The sequence below is a fragment of the Phyllobates terribilis genome, unplaced genomic scaffold (assembly GCF_046119375.1).
Source record: "Phyllobates terribilis strain yellow unplaced genomic scaffold, ASM4611937v1 Scaffold_4__5_contigs__length_816908805, whole genome shotgun sequence".
Classification (NCBI taxonomy): Eukaryota; Metazoa; Chordata; class Amphibia; order Anura; family Dendrobatidae; genus Phyllobates; species Phyllobates terribilis.
Window position 1 is genome coordinate 300,403,178 of NW_027362764.1, and position 17,955 is coordinate 300,421,132.

General features: G+C 45.3%; 1 protein-coding gene across 4 annotated transcripts in view; it reads left to right on the top strand.

Moving 5' to 3' along the window:
• TNS3 (tensin 3) overlaps positions 1-17,955 on the top strand; it is a 403,696-nt gene that overhangs the window by 150,066 nt on the left and 235,675 nt on the right. The window contains exon 1 of one of the 4 annotated variants that reach the window (XM_073678349.1): positions 1,544-1,757. The exons of 2 other annotated variants lie outside the window; for them this stretch is intronic. The gene's annotated coding sequence lies outside the window, so the exon portion shown is untranslated. Of the gene's footprint in view, positions 1-1,543; positions 1,758-17,955 lie in introns of those variants that run through there. One more of the 4 variants, XM_073678350.1, reaches the window with a different exon arrangement.

Consider the following 17,955-nt stretch of genomic DNA (forward strand, 5'->3'; position numbering starts at 1 on the left):
TGTGCCACTGCCAGGTATATACACACTACATATACACACAGCTGTTCCACTGTCAGGTATATACACACAGCTGTGCCACTGCCAGGAATATACACACACAGCTGTGCCACTGTCAGGTATATACACACTACATATACACACAGGTGTGCCACTGCCAGGTATATACACACAGCTGTTCCATTGTCAGGTATATACACACTACATATACACACAGCTGTTCCACTGTCAGGTATATACACACTACATATACACACAGCTGTTCCACTGTCAGGTATATACACACAGCTGTGCCACTGCCAGGAATATACACACACAGGTGTGCCACTGCCAAGTATATACACACAGCTGTTCCATTGTCAGGTATATACACACTACATATACACACAGGTGTGCCACTGCCAGGTATATACACACTACATATACACACACAGCTGTGCCACTGTCAGGAATATACACACACAGCTGTGCCACTGCCAGGTATATACACACTACATATACACACACAGCTGTGCCATTGTCAGGAATATACACACACAGCTGTGCCACTGCCAGGTATATACACACTACATATACACACACAGTTGTGCCACTGTCAGGAATATACACACACAGCTGTGCCACTGCCAGGTATATACACACTACATATACACACAGAGCTGTGCCACTGTCAGGAATATACACACACAGCTGTGCCACTGCCAGGTATATACACACTACATATACACACAGCTGTTCCACTGTCAGGTATATACACACAGCTGTGCCACTGCCAGGAATATACACACACAGCTGTGCCACTGTCAGGTATATACACACTACATATACACACAGGTGTGCCACTGCCAGGTATATACACAGTATATACACACAGCTGTGCCACTGCCAGGAATATACACACAGCTGTGCCACTGTCAGGTATATACACACTACATATACACACAGGTGTGCCACTGCCAGGTATATACACACAGCTGTTCCATTGTCAGGTATATACACACAGCTGTTCCACTGTCAGGTATATACACACACAGCTGTGCCACTGTCAGGTATATACACACTACATATACACACAGCTGTGCCACTGTCAGGTATATACACACTACATATACACACAGCTGTGCCACTGTCAGGTATATACACACAGCTGTTCCATTGTCAGGTATATACACACAGCTGTGCCACTGTCAGGTATATACACACTACATATACACACAGGTGTGCCACTGCCAGGTATATACACACAGCTGTTCCATTGTCAGGTATATACACACAGCTGTTCCATTGTCAGGTATATACACACACAGCTGTGCCACTGTCAGGTATATACACACAGCTGTGCCACTGTCAGGTATATACACACTACATATACACACAGGTGTGCCACTGCCAGGTATATACACACAGCTGTTCCATTGTCAGGTATATACACACATATTATACATTGCACACTAGTCACCGCACTACCATGAAGCACACCTGCCTCGGAGCGCTCAGCACACACACACTTCTTTTCAGTCTCCCCCCCCCCACGTGACCGATCACATGGTGATGACGTCAGCGCTCCCTTAGCCCGCTGCCGCTGAGGTCCTGCTGCCCGTACTGTACAGGCTATGTGCGGAGTGTGAGTGCGGAGCTCGCGTACAGTCTCCTGGAGGATCCTGCTCCTTCCGGACTGTGTGGGACTTGAGACGTGACTTCAGCTGCGCCTCCAGAGCTGGACTGTTCCGTGCAGTGTGCGCGGCGGCTGCGGGGAGAAGGTACGGGCTGGCGGTGGACTTTGGTGTCCTGGTGTAGTGGCAGCAGTGACAGCCGGCAGTGGCGGCGCTTGTGTCTGTCTGATACTCCGGCCGCAGTGTGACAGCTCAGCCTTGGTGTAGTGGCGGCTGGCCCGCAGTGTGGCACCGTGTGTGCTGACCAGTCCTCGGCAGTGCTGCCGGTGCCCGCACGGTGCGCGCTTGTTTGTCTGTCTGTTTACGTTAGTTACATGTGTTTACAGAAAACATTTGCATATGCAAATGAGCCGGGAGGAATGTCGGGAATGTGCTGATTAACCTCTGGCTTCTGTCCCGGAGAAGCCATTCCCTGTGCGGTGCAGATGTGCCCACCCGGCGGGGGGCTGTGGGGGTCTCCGGGCTGCTCACCGTGGGCTCCGGCCTCTGCTGCTTCCATATATTACCAGTCACACGTTACTGTGCCGGATCCGCAGCGTTTTCCAACTTTAAAATATATTACTGCAAATGTTCTAAAGTGAAAACCAATACTATCCCGTCACTTTCCCACCAATCAGCGCTGCCCATGACTTACTGTACACACCTGTGTAGCTCCATTACCTCCTGCAGCGATGAGGATGATGATTATTATTATACATGATCTGCTTTAGTCACTTCTGGAGAAGTCATTTATTAGGGCGTTAGTGGTGCACATGGCCCCGCAGCCCTCGCCGGCCCCTCATCTGCACACATCTGCACTCACAGGTTACTTATGCCTCAACTCAAAATGGGCTGCCCCAACCTAAATCTTCAGTAGCCATTATTGTGTTAGAACTAGCCATAGCAGCGGTGCCCACATCACCTCCTGCCATTGTCACTTGGTGCCCAGTGATGGACCCTGAGCTACCAATCTTTGGCGTATTCTTCATACTGACAGCCTGAGATCTAGGGCCGCGGTCAGACCAGCATATGAAAAATCATTCAGGTTTCATCCTGAAAACGCAGACGCTGTTTATCCATATTGTCCTCTGTGTCCATTTTTCCGCCCATGTGGCATCTGATTTTATACATCAGTGGTATAAAATGGTCACTATTAAATACAGTCCTAGGTCATTAATGTGTGGGTAAAGGTCCAGGGCTGCACAGATGATCCATATGGGAGAGATCCCATTAGGCAAATCTCATCCAAGACTTGGAGAATAGTGAATGCTGTGATTTTTTTTTTTTTTTTTCACACTGACACTTGGTCCATATAAAAGAGAAAGCGTCATCTGCACAGCCCTGTAGATTTAGGCTGGTCAGCGTGCTGTTTGATCTATTCCTCGGGCAGCACACGTCGGTATCATACACTTCCAGACCTAAGAGAGACCAGACGCGTCCAGCGATGATCACAATCTTTTTCACAGTCACAATTAGAAACCTTCAACCACCAAAACACAAGCTGACATTGTAATGAAGGTACAGCGCTCCAAAATAATCCATTTCCTAATGTTTCTTAGCTGCTTTTCACCATTAGTGTGTATGTTTGTGGCTGTCCAGAAATAATGTTTTTTCCAGTCTACCTGAAATTCCTGTGTTTCATCCACACAAGAAATGACAGTAAATATCAATTTTGAAGTAATAATGGGGTATATTAGGAGTCTGACGATTATCCCAGGCGGGTGTCCATTTCCTTGTCTTGTATCGTATATGTCATTCTTGTAAATGGGTACCTGTAGTTCCCATAGCTCTACAGTTACAGAAGTAGTGTAAAGTCTTTGCCAAAAGTTTTTAGACTGACACATATTTTTGTTTTCCACAAAGCTTTCTGCGGCAGTGTTTTATGGTCTTTTACTCAGATGTTTCTATGAAAGCATTTTCCACGTTTTTACATTTTTTTTGATAAATACATAAAGTTTACATAAAGATTCAATATTTACAGTGTTGACCCTTATTTTTTAAGACCACTGCTTTTAGCCTGTTCATGCTGGATATCAGCTTCTGGGCCAAATCCCGACTGATGGTAGCCCATTTATGCCTAATAAGGGCTTGGAATTTATCATTATCACAATTTCTGTGTTCTGTTTGTCCACCTGCTTTTTCAGGATTGGCCACAAGTTCTTAATAGGATTAAGATGTGTGGCGTTTCCTGGCCATGTACCCAAAATGACAATGTTTTGTTCACCGAGTCGCCTAATGTTATCACTTTTACCTTGTGTCATGATGCTCCATCATGCTGGATATTCATCACCAAATTGCTCCTGGATCATTGAGAGACTTGGCTCTTGGAGGAAGTTTAGGTACCATTCATGGCAGTGTTCTTAGGAAAAATTGTGAATGGGTCCACTCCCATGGATGACAAACAACCCCAACACATGCAAGGTCCTAGGATGCTTTACTGTTGGCATGTCACATCACTCATGGTATCTTGGTAAACTTTGTGAAAAAGAAAATTTGCGTCAGTCTTAAAACTTTTTGCCACAACTGTAGCTCTGAACGCTATCCTGTTCCCTTAGCTCCCATACACTTCTAAGGGAGTAATGGAGAAAGAATAGCACAGTATGCTCAGCTATTTCCATAATCCTGTCAATCCTTTAATTATACAATATTAACAATATAATTGTATTTTTAAATTGTAGTTGTTACAAATGTAATGACTTTAACTTATATGTACAGTACTCCAAACTAATGCCTAAAAAAGTATACGGTATGCCACCATACTGTCAGAGAATAGAGGCTAAAACAGGCAAAAAATCTGGCCCTAATGGCAAATCCTTGCTAGGTTACAAATATGCAAAGTGTTGCCAGAAGAAGTAATATTGTAAAATGAGAAGAAATCACATGGCTGCAGTGTACACAAAGTAATGTTTGTATCAAGTTCTGCATATCACTGGGGAAGAGGAAATAACGGCTGTATTCCACTTATTCTATATTAAAGGAGTTATCCGGGACTATTTTATTATTTTACTGTGTCTAAGAACTTACAAGCAGGTAGGTCACAGACCTCTCCTGCTGGCGGTTCTGCTGTTGATATTCAGCACCAATGCATGTGATGATTTCTTGAGTTTCAGTTCTAGTAGTTGTCTCGTTGTCTTCTTCGGTCAATTTCTTTTTGTTAGAAGAGTCCCACAGCCATGAGCACTTGTACCATAAATACGGTCTTATGAAGGGTGCCTCCTTGTGATCACCTCTTAGACACCTCTTTTTCTAAGCTAAACAAGCACCATTTTTCTAACTTCTCATTATACCTTCCATCCTGTTTAATAATCTAGTTGCCCACCTTTGAACACTAGCTTTCAGATATCATTTTTAGAATGTGTATCCCATATTAAAAAATGTGGCCTTACAGGTGATTTTTAGAGGGGGTGATATTACATTTCAATCATTGATCATTTATTACATCCTAAAATCTCATTTGCTTTTGCAGCAGCTGCCTGACATGGAGTACTGCTGCTTAGTTTAGTTGTAACCAGAAGACCCATGTTCTTCTCCTGTCCTGTAGTCCATTCAAGTATAGGCAGCAAGACAATGACTGTAGCCTAGGTGCATCACTTTCCATTTATTACATTTATATTCTGTAATTCTGTTCTGTATAGGCAGCAATACAATGACTGTAGCCTAGGTGCATCACTTTTATCCACATTAAATGGTTATTCTCACGTTCTTTATTGAATAAAATTGCAAAGTGCTTGTAAAAACACAACTTTGAAATTTTTGTTTTTATTAAATAGGACCTTTCACCAACTTATAGTGGCTGTAGATCGGAATCAAAGTTTTTTAGTTTTGCCTCTCTATTGATGAGATATAATTCAGCCATGCTAGTTGTCAGACTGTACTTTTCTACATACTTCACAGCTCATTTCGTGTAATACCTTTCCATATGTTGCACACCACGGCTGATAATTGCACTAATCCACCTTCTTGGATATCATTACCACACCAGCCATCCTCCAATCCTGTTACACCGGAGTGTAAGATGATGAGATCCAGCGGTCTGTCAGTTGCTCCCACAACTCCATCTCTCTTTATAACTCTTATTTCTTTATGCAGGGCAGTTATTGTTGCTGGCTGTTTGCAGTGTTGTGTATACACATGCCATGTAAATGTTTACTTTGTCCTTAATTTATAGCCACGTGGTTAGCTCCGAATGCCTGTCTTCCATCTAGGGATACTCCCTTCTGCACAGATCACCTTAGGAGCCCTTCCATTCCTGGTCCTCTCACCTCATCTGGGGAAAACCAATATCCTGTGTTATCCCTCAATAAACCCTTCCCAACCCAGCTAATTTCCTTTTACCACTGGAATTGAATGTTTTTCCGCTGTCTATTAGGATACCCGATTTCTTTACCACTAGGTGGACAGATATTATAGATGTCAGTGTATTTCTTGTATAGTGTGTTCTCACATTTTTGGAAGAAAGGACTTTAGAGGCCCTTGTTAATGGTTCATCCTGTTGCAGGGTCCTCTCTAGATGGCACAGTTGCCCGATCATTTTACATGCCATGTTCCCATCTACTTCTGTCACTTGGCGCTGCAAACAGGCTGTTGGTTATTACTCATATTTCTTGGGCGGTTGCTCTATTCCGCCTTTCTAGAAAGACCTTTTTGATCCATATAACTATATAGATGGAGTCACACACTCAGCGATTTAGCTTCCAGTGGCAGTTCTCCTTCTCATGTGAAGAATCTCCTTGTGTGTCTGCTGCAACACTTCTTGGCGTCTTCTAGGCAACTTATCCCGAGATTCTGTGATCAAACAATAATCCCCTCTGCTTTGGAGTACATTGCTGAGATCATGAAATATTGCATCTTATTGCCCTAGCGATGGCTAATTCTTTTCTTACCTTCTGAACACAATGGGTCCTGTCCAGTGGAAGTGTGGCACTCGCTGCCTCCTCATGTCCCCATTAGTTCACAGCGCATCTAGTGCCTGCACAGAACTTTAACTCTTTTTCTCCTGCCATATTTTTTTCTTAGTTTCTTCTTGTTCTGAATATTGTTTCTCATAACTCTCCTTTGACAATATTTTGATGTTTGGACAGATTTCTAACTTAGGTATCTGTTGTCATTGTCTTTTTTTTTACTTGTATTTCTTGTATCTTTAATAAAACCGCTGGTTTCTAGTTAAAAACGAAGTGTTGTTCTAACATCTAGGCAGATCTGGATATTTAAACTTCCTGTAATGTGTAATTAATTTCCTTTCCATGATGCCTCTTAAATTCTTCAGTTCCTCCTTTTTAGATTATTTTTAGATATTACAGTAGTTTTGACTTTGTTTAAGCTTGTGTTTCCCATCTAACTGTCCATAAACATTCATTAGCTAAGCATATACAAATATATGCCATGGGTACAGTCACTGTTTGCCCAGCAGGAGACTGAAAAACCCCAAGTCATTGTTTTTTCTTGCATAGCTTGTCATCAGAGTAAGGGTATGTGCACACGATGCGTTTTTTATGTGTTTTTGCTGCGGCAAATCCAGGCAAATTTGGCCCCAAAAACACATTGCAAACCTTATCCCAGCACTTTCTATGGGATTTTGGAAGATCTGCGCACATGATCAGTAATTTTCCTGACAAGATTTAATGTGCGTAAAAAGAAGCAGCATGTCCTTTCTTTCTGTGGATTTGCCTTAGTTTTTCCTATACAATGCATTGGAAAAAACGCATGGCAAAACGCACATAAAAGGCATGTAAATGCAAAAAAACGCATCAAAAGCACACAGAATTTCCGCAGCGTTTTTGATGCCGAGAGGCGCAGAACCTTACAGAAACGCTGCAGAAATTTCTGCAAGCAATTCCTGATCGTGTGCACATGACCTAAAGGTATGTGCATACAACTATTTTTTTCAGGTGGATAAAAACCGCTTTTAAACGGAAGATGCCTCATGAAGTTCCCCCTTTCTTTGGCATTTTGTAGACCTGAAGCGTCCTTTTTTTTTTATTAGAGGTTTTTGCTTATTTTTCAGTTTTTGACTTTCTATGAGTTGTTTTTCCTCGGTTTTACAGCATTTTTTGGGGCATCTTTTTCTACTGCTGTTTTCTGGATTTTTTTTTTTTTAACACCATACAATAATGAAGAACTCGCTAGTCGTTTTTGAAGAAAAATTGCTGAGAAAGACTTCTTCCGGGTGTCTTTTGAGCCTCCCATTGACCTACATTGTAAAGTATAGAGCGTCTTCACAGGAGAAGGCACCTGAAGAATGGTCAGCTCACTTTTAACTGCTTAGCATCTTTGGAAAACTGACACGGTTAAAAAATGCTGAAAAGCGTGAACATATAAGCAAGGCATTTTTTACATAGAAATTAATGTGTTCATTCTTTTGAGCATCTTGTTAGTTGTTTTTCAGGCGGGTTTCGTGGCAGTCTGGCTCCGAACCCACCTTAGAAAAAAAAGAGCATGTAATTACACCCTAGGGTGCATTAGGCACTAGCCGATTATTGTGAATGAGTGTTCCTATGAATGCTCCTTTCCATGTAATCGGCCGATGTAAAGAGGCTTCCAAACACCTGATTCATCTTATGAAATAATTTTTAAGCTAGCTTAAAAATCATTGGTTTCAGCAAGACCTAATCCTGTAGAAATCTGTTGTCCTCATGCAGTGGATACACAGGCACTTGGCTTGTTAAGGAGAACCTGTCAGCGCAATTCTGTAAGGTAAAGTAAAGACATGGCTGTAATGGCGCTGACATACTGATTACATTGATGGCTTTGGTGAAGAAATCTGCTTTCTGGTTCTTCTCTAATCAGCATTGGAAGTTTTCTGCTAATTAGATTTGGGTGCACAGGGGCTGATTCTTTCCCTCGCTGTCTGTGATTCCCCGGCCCCTCCGCCTGCCTCTGGTCCTTGAATGACAGCTTCAAGTATAGGGGGCAGATCATTCACAGACCGGAGGCAGGTGGAAGGGCCGGGGAATCGCAGACGAGAAGACCCAGTGCACAGTCCGGCCCCTGTGCACCCAAATCTAATTAGCAGAAAACTTCCAATGCTGATTAGAGAAGAACAAAGCAGATTTCTTCACCAAAGGTATCAATGTAATCAGTATTACAGCGCCATTCCAGCCGTGTCTTTACAAAATCGTGCTGACAGGTTTCTGTAAAAGACACATCAATAACTTTATGGGACCTGTAATCATTTCTGCACATTTAATACGAGCAGGTATTATTTTTAGCCGCTGGAAGTGAAGTTATGGGTTGTTCTTTGACTGTCTATTCCACCGGTGTTACCTCCCACCTGTCTGAGCAATGAGGGTCCTTTTGTCTCCCATATCTGTGTGTAATTTAGCTGCCATTGCTGTACTTCAATGAGAAGCTTCCTGACAAACACATTTGACTTTATCTATACTTTTACAGATGCACAAGCAGACAGATCTTCCTTACTTCTGCTCCTTTTAGTGATCACCAGCCCGACTTTTTCTTAGAAAAAGGGTCAGAGGATGTGTGTGGTAGGAACACCACACGTCAGATAATTATGGCTTACTCTGTGGATAAGCCAAAAATGGGTTTTAGCTGCATTACACCTCAAAGTTACTTAAAAAGGGTAATAATTCTGTATTCAACCTCTGGATTCCTCTGAGACTTGGACTTCTCCAAATTCTAGGAATATCAGCATTGTTTGCACCTCTATCTGGTTACACATGGAGCATCACCCATAGGCCACTGAATTGTGCTGATTTTCCAGTAGGTGGGTGTGTTATTGCAACCTTGCTCCTTGTGAACTATTGAGAGGATATAGACACCCAGAAGAGACATAATGATAAGATTTTGTATGAACAGGAAGTCAAATTTTCTTGTTTATATAGTAAGGTGAAAGGTTTGTACTCGTTTATGGCCATCTGCTATGTATTGTGAATATGCCATAAAATAATAGTGTCCAAAACAAAAGCATGTTCATATAAGTAGACCTCTATGACCACTCCAAAAAAATAAATAAAAGGATTTGTGTGAAGATCTACTTACACTTAATTTCATTGCTGACCAACACTTTGCATTAACAGCATTCAGATGTTATAGTGGCAATTTCAGTTAAAAATAGCTCAGTGGCATGGTGTGAAGGAACGCAGCCGGGGAGCGGGGGGGTGGACGCAACTCTGTCAGGGAACGCAACTCCGCTGCCTCCAATCATCAGGGCAATTACACAATTGACTGACGAATGATGGGCGAGGCTGCGGCTGTTTCCACTACTAGGACGGTTTTTGGGGAACTCACAGTGAGCGTATGGTATATACACCTCCGATTCCAACGCATGGAATATATGACACATGGATTTTACATTGATAACTTATTCTTGGTAGACAATTGATGCAACATTGGTAGATGTCTGTCTGCAAAATGTGCCATAGCCATTTCACTGTCGATAGCGCACAGCATAACTGGATAGATAGATCAAATGTATAAAATTACATATATACTTATATGTGTGTGTGTGTGTATATAATATATATTTCACCTGAAAGGGGCCAGATCAGTAAACTGCTACTACTATGGATGAGCCACTGTGCATATTGTGGGAAGTGTAAATGGTAGTGAACAGTCATTTGCTAATTTGTCTTATATACAGGACTTGAAATCCAGATTACTGAAGCAGGTGTTCAACCAGAGGCTGAAGTGAAGTGCTACATAGACAAATTCTTGTTTCAGATCTTCCTTTCCTTGCCTATATCTGTAATAGTAGCAGCTCACATTCCTGGAAAAGAGTAATATAATAATAATTCTCTGTATTTATTCTCTTAATGGCAACCAATATGCCTTTTTATGGTGGTCGCTAATGAACCGTATTGTATAGCTCTGTGTTTTATGGCACTCTAGAATAACGTCTTCATGACTATAAAATAAAAAAATACAATAAAAATCATAATAAAAATTAAAATGTTTGTCAGTTGTAAACAAAGCTCTTCATCTGACATAATGACCCAACTAGGCATGTCATATATCAAATCAATCGTCACAGATGGCACAGTGGCAGAGACAAGCCATTTTTACTTAAAGGGAACCTGTCACTAGGTTTGTTTTCCTCATGTAAAGTAGGGCCAGCACCTGTAAGCCCTCTGTTACAGCATACAAAAAATTAGTTTACATCACACTTCAAGACGGAGCGGTCCAGTCTGATGGGGGTCTCTGGTCTTCATCCAGTGGCTCCTCTCTTCTTACAATCGCTGTCCCCATTCCCTACTTTGTGTGGATGACTGCGTGTCCTCCTGGGCAGGCGTACTTTCTGCCCTGTTGAGGGCAGAGCAAAGTACTTTTGTGCACATACATCGGCTCTCTTTGACCTGCCACGCATATGCGCATCACGGTACTTTACTCTGCCCTCGGCAGGCCGGAGAGAAGTACACCTGCCCAGGAGCACGATGAAGGACACGGTGTGGATCAAGTAGGACGCGTCATCCACATGAAGCAGGGAAGGCGTTCGTAAGAAGAGAGGAGACGCTGGATCAAGACCCATCGGACCAGACCTCGCCGTCTGTAAGTATACTGAAATCTATGTTTTGTGCCCTGCAGAGCAGATTGGGGACATACATATATCTTGCCAGAGAACTTACAGGTGCTGGCCGTACTTTACATGGGGAAAACCTGATGACGGATTCTATTTTAATGAAAAATATTAGTTTGAATTAAAAAACATAAATATTTATATACAGTTATATGAAAAAGTTTGGGCCCCCCTATTAATCTTAAGCTTAATGTTTTATAAAAATTGGTGTTTTTGCAACAGCTATTTCAGTTTGATATATGTAATAACTGTTGGACACAGTAATGTTTCTGCCTTGAAATGAGGTTTATTGTTCTAACAGAAAATGTGCAATCTGCATTCAAACAAAATTTGACAGGTGCATAAGTATGGGCACCCTTATCATTTTCTTGTTTTAAATACTCCTACCTACTATTTACTGACTTACTAAAGCACTTTTTTTGGTTTTGTAACCTCATTGAGCTTTGAACTTCATAGCCAGGTGTATGCAATCATGAGAAAAGCTACTTAAAGTGGCCACTTGCAAGTTGTTCTCCTGTTTGAATCTCCTCTGAAGAGTGGCATCATGGGCTCCTCAAAACAACTGTCAAATGATCTGAAAACAAAGATTATTCAACATAGTTGTTCAGGGGAAGGATACAAAAAGCTGTCTCAGAGATTTAACCTGTCAGTTTCCACTGTGAGGAACATAGTAAGGAAATGGAAGAACACAGGGACAGTTCTTGTTAAGGCCAGAAGTGGCAGGCCAAGAAAAACATCAGAAATGCAGAGAAGAAGAATGGTGAGATCATTCAAGGACAATCCTCAGACCACCTCCAGAGAGCTGCAGCATCAACTTGCTGCAGATGGTGTCACTGTGCATCGGTCAACTATACAACGCACTTTGCACAAGGAGAAGCTGTATGGGAGAGTGATGCGAAAGAAGCCGTTTCTGCAAGTACGCCACAAACAGAGTCGGCTGAGGTATGCAAAAGCACATTTGGAGAAGCCAATTTCTTTTTGGAAGAAGGTCCTGAGGACTGATGAAACCAAAATTGAATTGTTTGTTCATACAAAAAGGCGTTATGCATGGCGGCAAAAAAACACAGAATTCCAAGAAAAACACTTGCTACCCACAGTAAAATTTGGTGGAGGTTCCATCATGCTTTGGGGCTGTGTGGCCAATGCCGGCATTGGGTATCTTGTTAAAGTTGAGGGACGCATGGATTCCACTCATTATTAGCAGATTCTTGACAATAATGTTCAAGAATCAGTGATAAAGTTGAAGTTACACAGGGGATGGATCTTTCAGCAAGACAATGATCCAAAACACCGCTCCAAATCTACTCAGGCATTCATGCAGAGGAACAATTGCAATGTTCTGGAATGGCCATCCCAGTCCCCAGACCTGAATATCATTGAACATCTGTGGGATCATTTGAAGAGGGCTGTCCATGCTCGGCGACCATCAAACTTAACTGAACTGGAATTGTTTTGTAAAGAGGAATGGTCAAAAATACCTTCATCCAGGATCCAGGAACTCATTAAAAGCTACAGGAAGCGACTAGAGGCTGTTATTTTTGCAAAAGGAGGACCTACTAAATATTAATGTCACTTTTCTGGTAAGGTGCCCATACTTATGCACCTGTCAAATTTTGTTTGAATGTAGATTGCACATTTTCTGTTAGTACAATAAACCTCATTTCAAGGCAGAAACATTACTGTGTCCAACAGTTATTACATATATCAAACTGAAATAGCTGTTGCAAAAACACCAATTTTTATAAAACAATAAGCTTAAGATTAATAGGGGTGCCCAAACTTTTTCATATAACTGTATACACACACACGTGCATCTCACTAAATTAGAATATCATCAAAAAGTTCATTTATTTCAGTTTTTCTACACAAAAAGTGAAACTTGTATATTATAGAGTCATTACAAACAGAGTGATCTATTTCAAGTGTTATTTCTGTTAATGTTGATGATTATGGCTTACAGCCAATGAAAACACAAAAGTCATTATCTCAGTAAATTACAATAATTAACAAAAAAAACTGCAAAGGATTCCTAAGCATTTTGAAAGGTCCCTTAGTCTGTTTCAGTAGGCTCCACAATCATGGGGAAGACTGCTGACTTGACAGATGTCTAGAAGGAAGTCTTTGACACACTCCACAAGGTCCCAGAGTTCCGATTTTCATTTGGAAATCAAGGTCCCAGAGTCTGGAGGAAGAGTGAAGAGGCACACAATCCAAGCTGCTTGAGGTCTAGTGTGAAGTTTCCACAATCAGTGATGGTTCGGGGAGCCATGTCATCTGCTGGTGTAGGTCCACTGTGTTATATCAAGACCAAAGTCAGCGCAGCAGTCTACCAGGACATTTTAGAGCACTTCATGCTTCCCTCTGCCCACAAGCTTTTTAGAGATGGAAATTTCATTCTCCAGCAGGACTTGGCACCTGTCCACACTGCCAAAAGTACCAATACCTGGTTTAAAAACAACAGTATCACTGTGCTTGATTGGCCAGAAAACTCGCCTGACCATAACCCCATAGAGAATCAATGGGGTATTGTCAAGAGGAAGATGAGAGACACCAGACCCAACAATGCAGACGAGCTGAAGGCTGCTATCAAAGCAACCTGGGCTTCCATAACATCTCAGCAGTGCCACAGGCTGATCGCCTCCATGCCACGCACCATTGATGCAGTAATTGATGCAAAAGGAGCCCCGACCAAGTATTGAGTGCATTTACTGAACATACATTTCAGTAGGTCAACATTTTGAATTATATAATCATTTTTCAAGTTGTTGTTATAAAGTATTCTAATTTACTGAGATGATGACTTTTGTGTTTTCATTGGCTTTAAGCCATAATCATCAACATTAACAGAAATAAACACATGAAATAGATCACTCTGTTTGTAATGACTCTATATAATGAGTTTCACGTTTTGTATTGAAGAACTGAAATAAATGAATTTTTTGATGATAGCCTAATTTAGTGAGATGCACCTGTGTGTGTGTGTGTGTGTGTGTGTGTGGAAATATATGTATATGTGTGTCTTTTTTGTAATGCAATAAAAGGCTAGTGTTGCCAAATAGGACAGCAGCTATATGGTTAAAAATGATAATATAATAATTCTCTATTTGTCACGAATAAGGTGTAAATATTTTATTAACTTTGTTGTTTGACATGTACATGCAAAGAGTTTAAAATATTTTACTTGTCCTTTATGACAGAGGATGCTTTCTAGGGGAATGGATTAAATTGTAACTAAACCTTCTATGGCTGTGTGCCCACGATGCGTTTAAGTGTTTCCGCAGCGGCAATTCCGCTGCATAAACGCTTAAAAAATGCTTGGTAGAAGGTCTGCCATGTTCCCCAATGATAATCCGCATGTGCTGTGCACATTCTGGGAAATTTACGCTGCGGATTATCATTGCGGAAAACAACGCAGCACTACCAATTATTTTGCAGAATCGCGGCATTTTCGCCGCCATTGACTTGCATTGGAATGCATGTCATCCGCATCACTGCATCTGCAGATGCGGATACCAAGCGTTTCAATGTGCGGATGGTACTCGGGTCTGGAGAAGAGGAGACTCTCCTCCAGACCCGGGTACCATAGTACCTGTAAAAAAAAAAAAAAAAAAGAATAAAATATACATTATACTTACCTTCTGATGGCCCCCAGTGTCCTTAGCGATGCTTCCTGGCTTGCCTGCAGCTCACGATGACGTCAGCGGTCGCGTGACCCGTCACATGACTAAATGACGTCATGGTGGTGTAGCACCCCGAGGACTCGGCTGCTACAGGAGTATTGCACCTCAAACCAGAGGTGTGGTATTCCACTCCCGGGTAAGGATGGAGCGTGGGACAGAGCTCAGATAGCTGCTTGCACTACACTCACCCCATTTCCGGGGGACAGAACAACGGTACTCCCACCAGATAGTTGTGCAGGTACGACAGCGTCTGTCCCTGGCTGGAGTGGGGGGGGGGAGGAACATCCCAGTAGTGTAGGAGCAGATAGGGGAGGGACTCTGGGCATTGGTAGGAGCCCATTGGGTGCTAGTCACCTGAGCTCGGGTGTCAGAGGGAGTATATAAGGTGGGCACCATCTTGGATTAGGGAGTCGAGTCTGAGGAGAAGCTGAGGGAGAGTTCAGCCAGAGAGGGCTGACAGGGAGCTGTGGCTCCGTCTGGGCCCAGCTCCAGAGCAGGCCTGAAGCAGAGAGACGCAGAGAAAGGCCCAGAGACGAAAGTATAGAGGGAACCCTGAGATCCCACGAGAGAACCAAAACGGGTGAAGGGTTGGCAGAGAAGGGTACCGGATCCCAAACTGGTGGAGGTCAATCATCCTTAGCCAGGAACCGGAGGTCGTGGTCAAGCTTTGGCACGACCCCTCGCCACATCCACCAGGAAGGCACGCCACATAGGGTCAGGAAAGCCGGAGAGAGGTTTTGCCCCATAAGGCCCGAGGAAGCCGGACATAGGTGGGTCCCTGGTGAGGACGGCCAGTAGGAAGGAAGAGAGGGGAGCTCTGGACCACGCTCTGGAATCGCCTGGGAGTTGGCAGAGTCCCTGACCTGGTGGACGCAGCGCGGCTCGGGTGGTCCTACTGTGCACAAGGATCTGATAAAGAACTGTGAGTAAAGCTTTTGAAACTGCACTTCCCGCCTCTGTGTTCCTGCCGTCACACCTGCACCCTCAGTACTGGGACACCCGCACCATCACTCCCATCATCATCTCTAACAGATCTGCCCTGAGGCCATACTCCTCCCGTGGGGAGTCATCTCATTCTCAGCTGCACAAACAACACCGGCCTCAGCGGACTGCCGTGCAGCGGCGGTCCCGTGACCGCAATCCACGGGTGGCGTAGTCGAACATTCTAACATCTACTGCTAAAGACTGCCGCTCAGTTTGACTCCCTGGGCACGGACCGGGTCACCGCCACGAGACTACTACCCCCATCTGATCCGGCTCCGGGTAAGCCCCCGTGCGCGCGATGCCGCGCGACGCAGCAGGCCCAGGGGCGCGTCAACTTTGGCGTAGTCGGCAGGATTACGTGCCCGCAACCGACGGGTACTGCGTGCCTGAAGAAAAGTTCACATGTACCGTAAGAAGAAGTCTCCCGCCAATTCCAGAGGGTCCCCGCCATCGGACGCCATTTCGGGTCGTTTCCCGCCGTTTGCCCGCCATCTGCAGCCTTTTCCCGCCATCCACGGAGTTTCCCGCCATAAGGAGACAATTCCCGCCATCTGAGACGATTTCCCGCCCTGGCAGAGCGGACGCCATTATGGGCGTGCCAGAGGGTGGCAAGAGGCCACCTCCCATCGTGGGCCAGGTCCAAAAATGGCGCCAAAAGCGGAAACCGCCCCCACCAGCAGAGACTGCAATGATAGAGATGTCCATCAGCGTGAGGGGGCTGCCCCTGGAACTGACTGTCACCAAGTTGCCCCGGGACCACCCTCAAGAGGGGCGGATAGAGAGCAAAACAGAGAAGATGGGTGCGGCCTGGAGGAGTCTGGACAGATCGCACCCGGAGATGGAGGAAGAGTTGAGCAGCACTGACCCTGTGGTCCGGAACCTGTTGCAGGCTGCCACCCGAGAAGGCCTGGTGGAGATCCTGGCACAGCTCCCCAGAGATCGGGAGCGTGCACAGACCGCGCTGGAAGCCCTGGCCCGGAAGATGGCCCGAGTGCAGCAAGAAGCACTGGCCGAGTGGAGAAGGGAGATGGTCCAGCAGGCTGGAACCCGCCAGCAGAGGACGCCACCCGCAACGTGGAGCATGTCTGCCCCTGAGGATGGTGCAGGAGGAACGAAGGCCGGAGACGACGCCGCGGAGGGAGCCGCAGGGATGGAAGCAGGTAATGGGGACGTCATCACCCCGTGCCCAGTAGCAGCAAGCCTGCCCCAGCTCCCCGTCGCAGAGCCCGAAGTTCCACTCACCGCGCCCGTTGCTGTACCGCCGCTGCTTTCAACTAGGCCTCAAGCGGCAGGAGCCGCGGTCGCGCCCTCTGTTACGCCACGCCCCTTGACCCTGAGCGCGGCAAAAGAGGAAGTGCCCCCGGCCTGGTCGCAGGGCCGAGTACCCCCGGGCGCCGCAGTCTCCACAGCGCCCTCTACCTCCACAGCGCCACCGGCCTGGTCGCAAGGCCTGGTGAACCCGGGCGCCGCTGCCCCTCCAGCGCCCTCTTTCCCAAAAGTGCCATACTTGAACCCAGACAGGATGCCTACGGCCTGGACGCAAGGCCGGGTACCTCCGGGCACCGCTGCCCCTCCAGTGCCCTCAACTTCCACAGTGCTGCCCCTGGGTGAAGATCTGTTTGCACAGCATACTAGCCCCGACGGGCTGCCTTTCGTTTGGCCACCGGAGTACGTCAACCCCCGACTCCGGAAGGAATGGCCTCTGTGTGAGCCTCTGATCCCGGCTCCGGCACCCGTCAAAATTGTTCCGCTCCCGCTGGAGGAGGCCCAATTTGCATGGGACCCCACCGGTGAAAACCTAATGGGGTTCACCCAGGAGACCCGGGCGGACGCAGCCCGGCGTGAGGAGTGCTGCCGTCAGCAGTTAGAGGTCTTCGGGAGAGAACGGCGAGAGAGGCGGATCCGCGAGGGACAGCTGCAGGTCCAAAGCGCCAAGCAGAAACGCCGGGCCCGACGAAACCCCCGTGCGGCCCACGGTCCCCGCGCCACCGGGACCGTAATAAAGTTCCAGTTGGAGCATGGCTGGGGCTTTATCCGGGATCACCGAACCCCCGGCGACGTCTTTGTCACCCGCAGGGATGTCGAGTCTCACCTGCCGGAGGGACACCGAGGA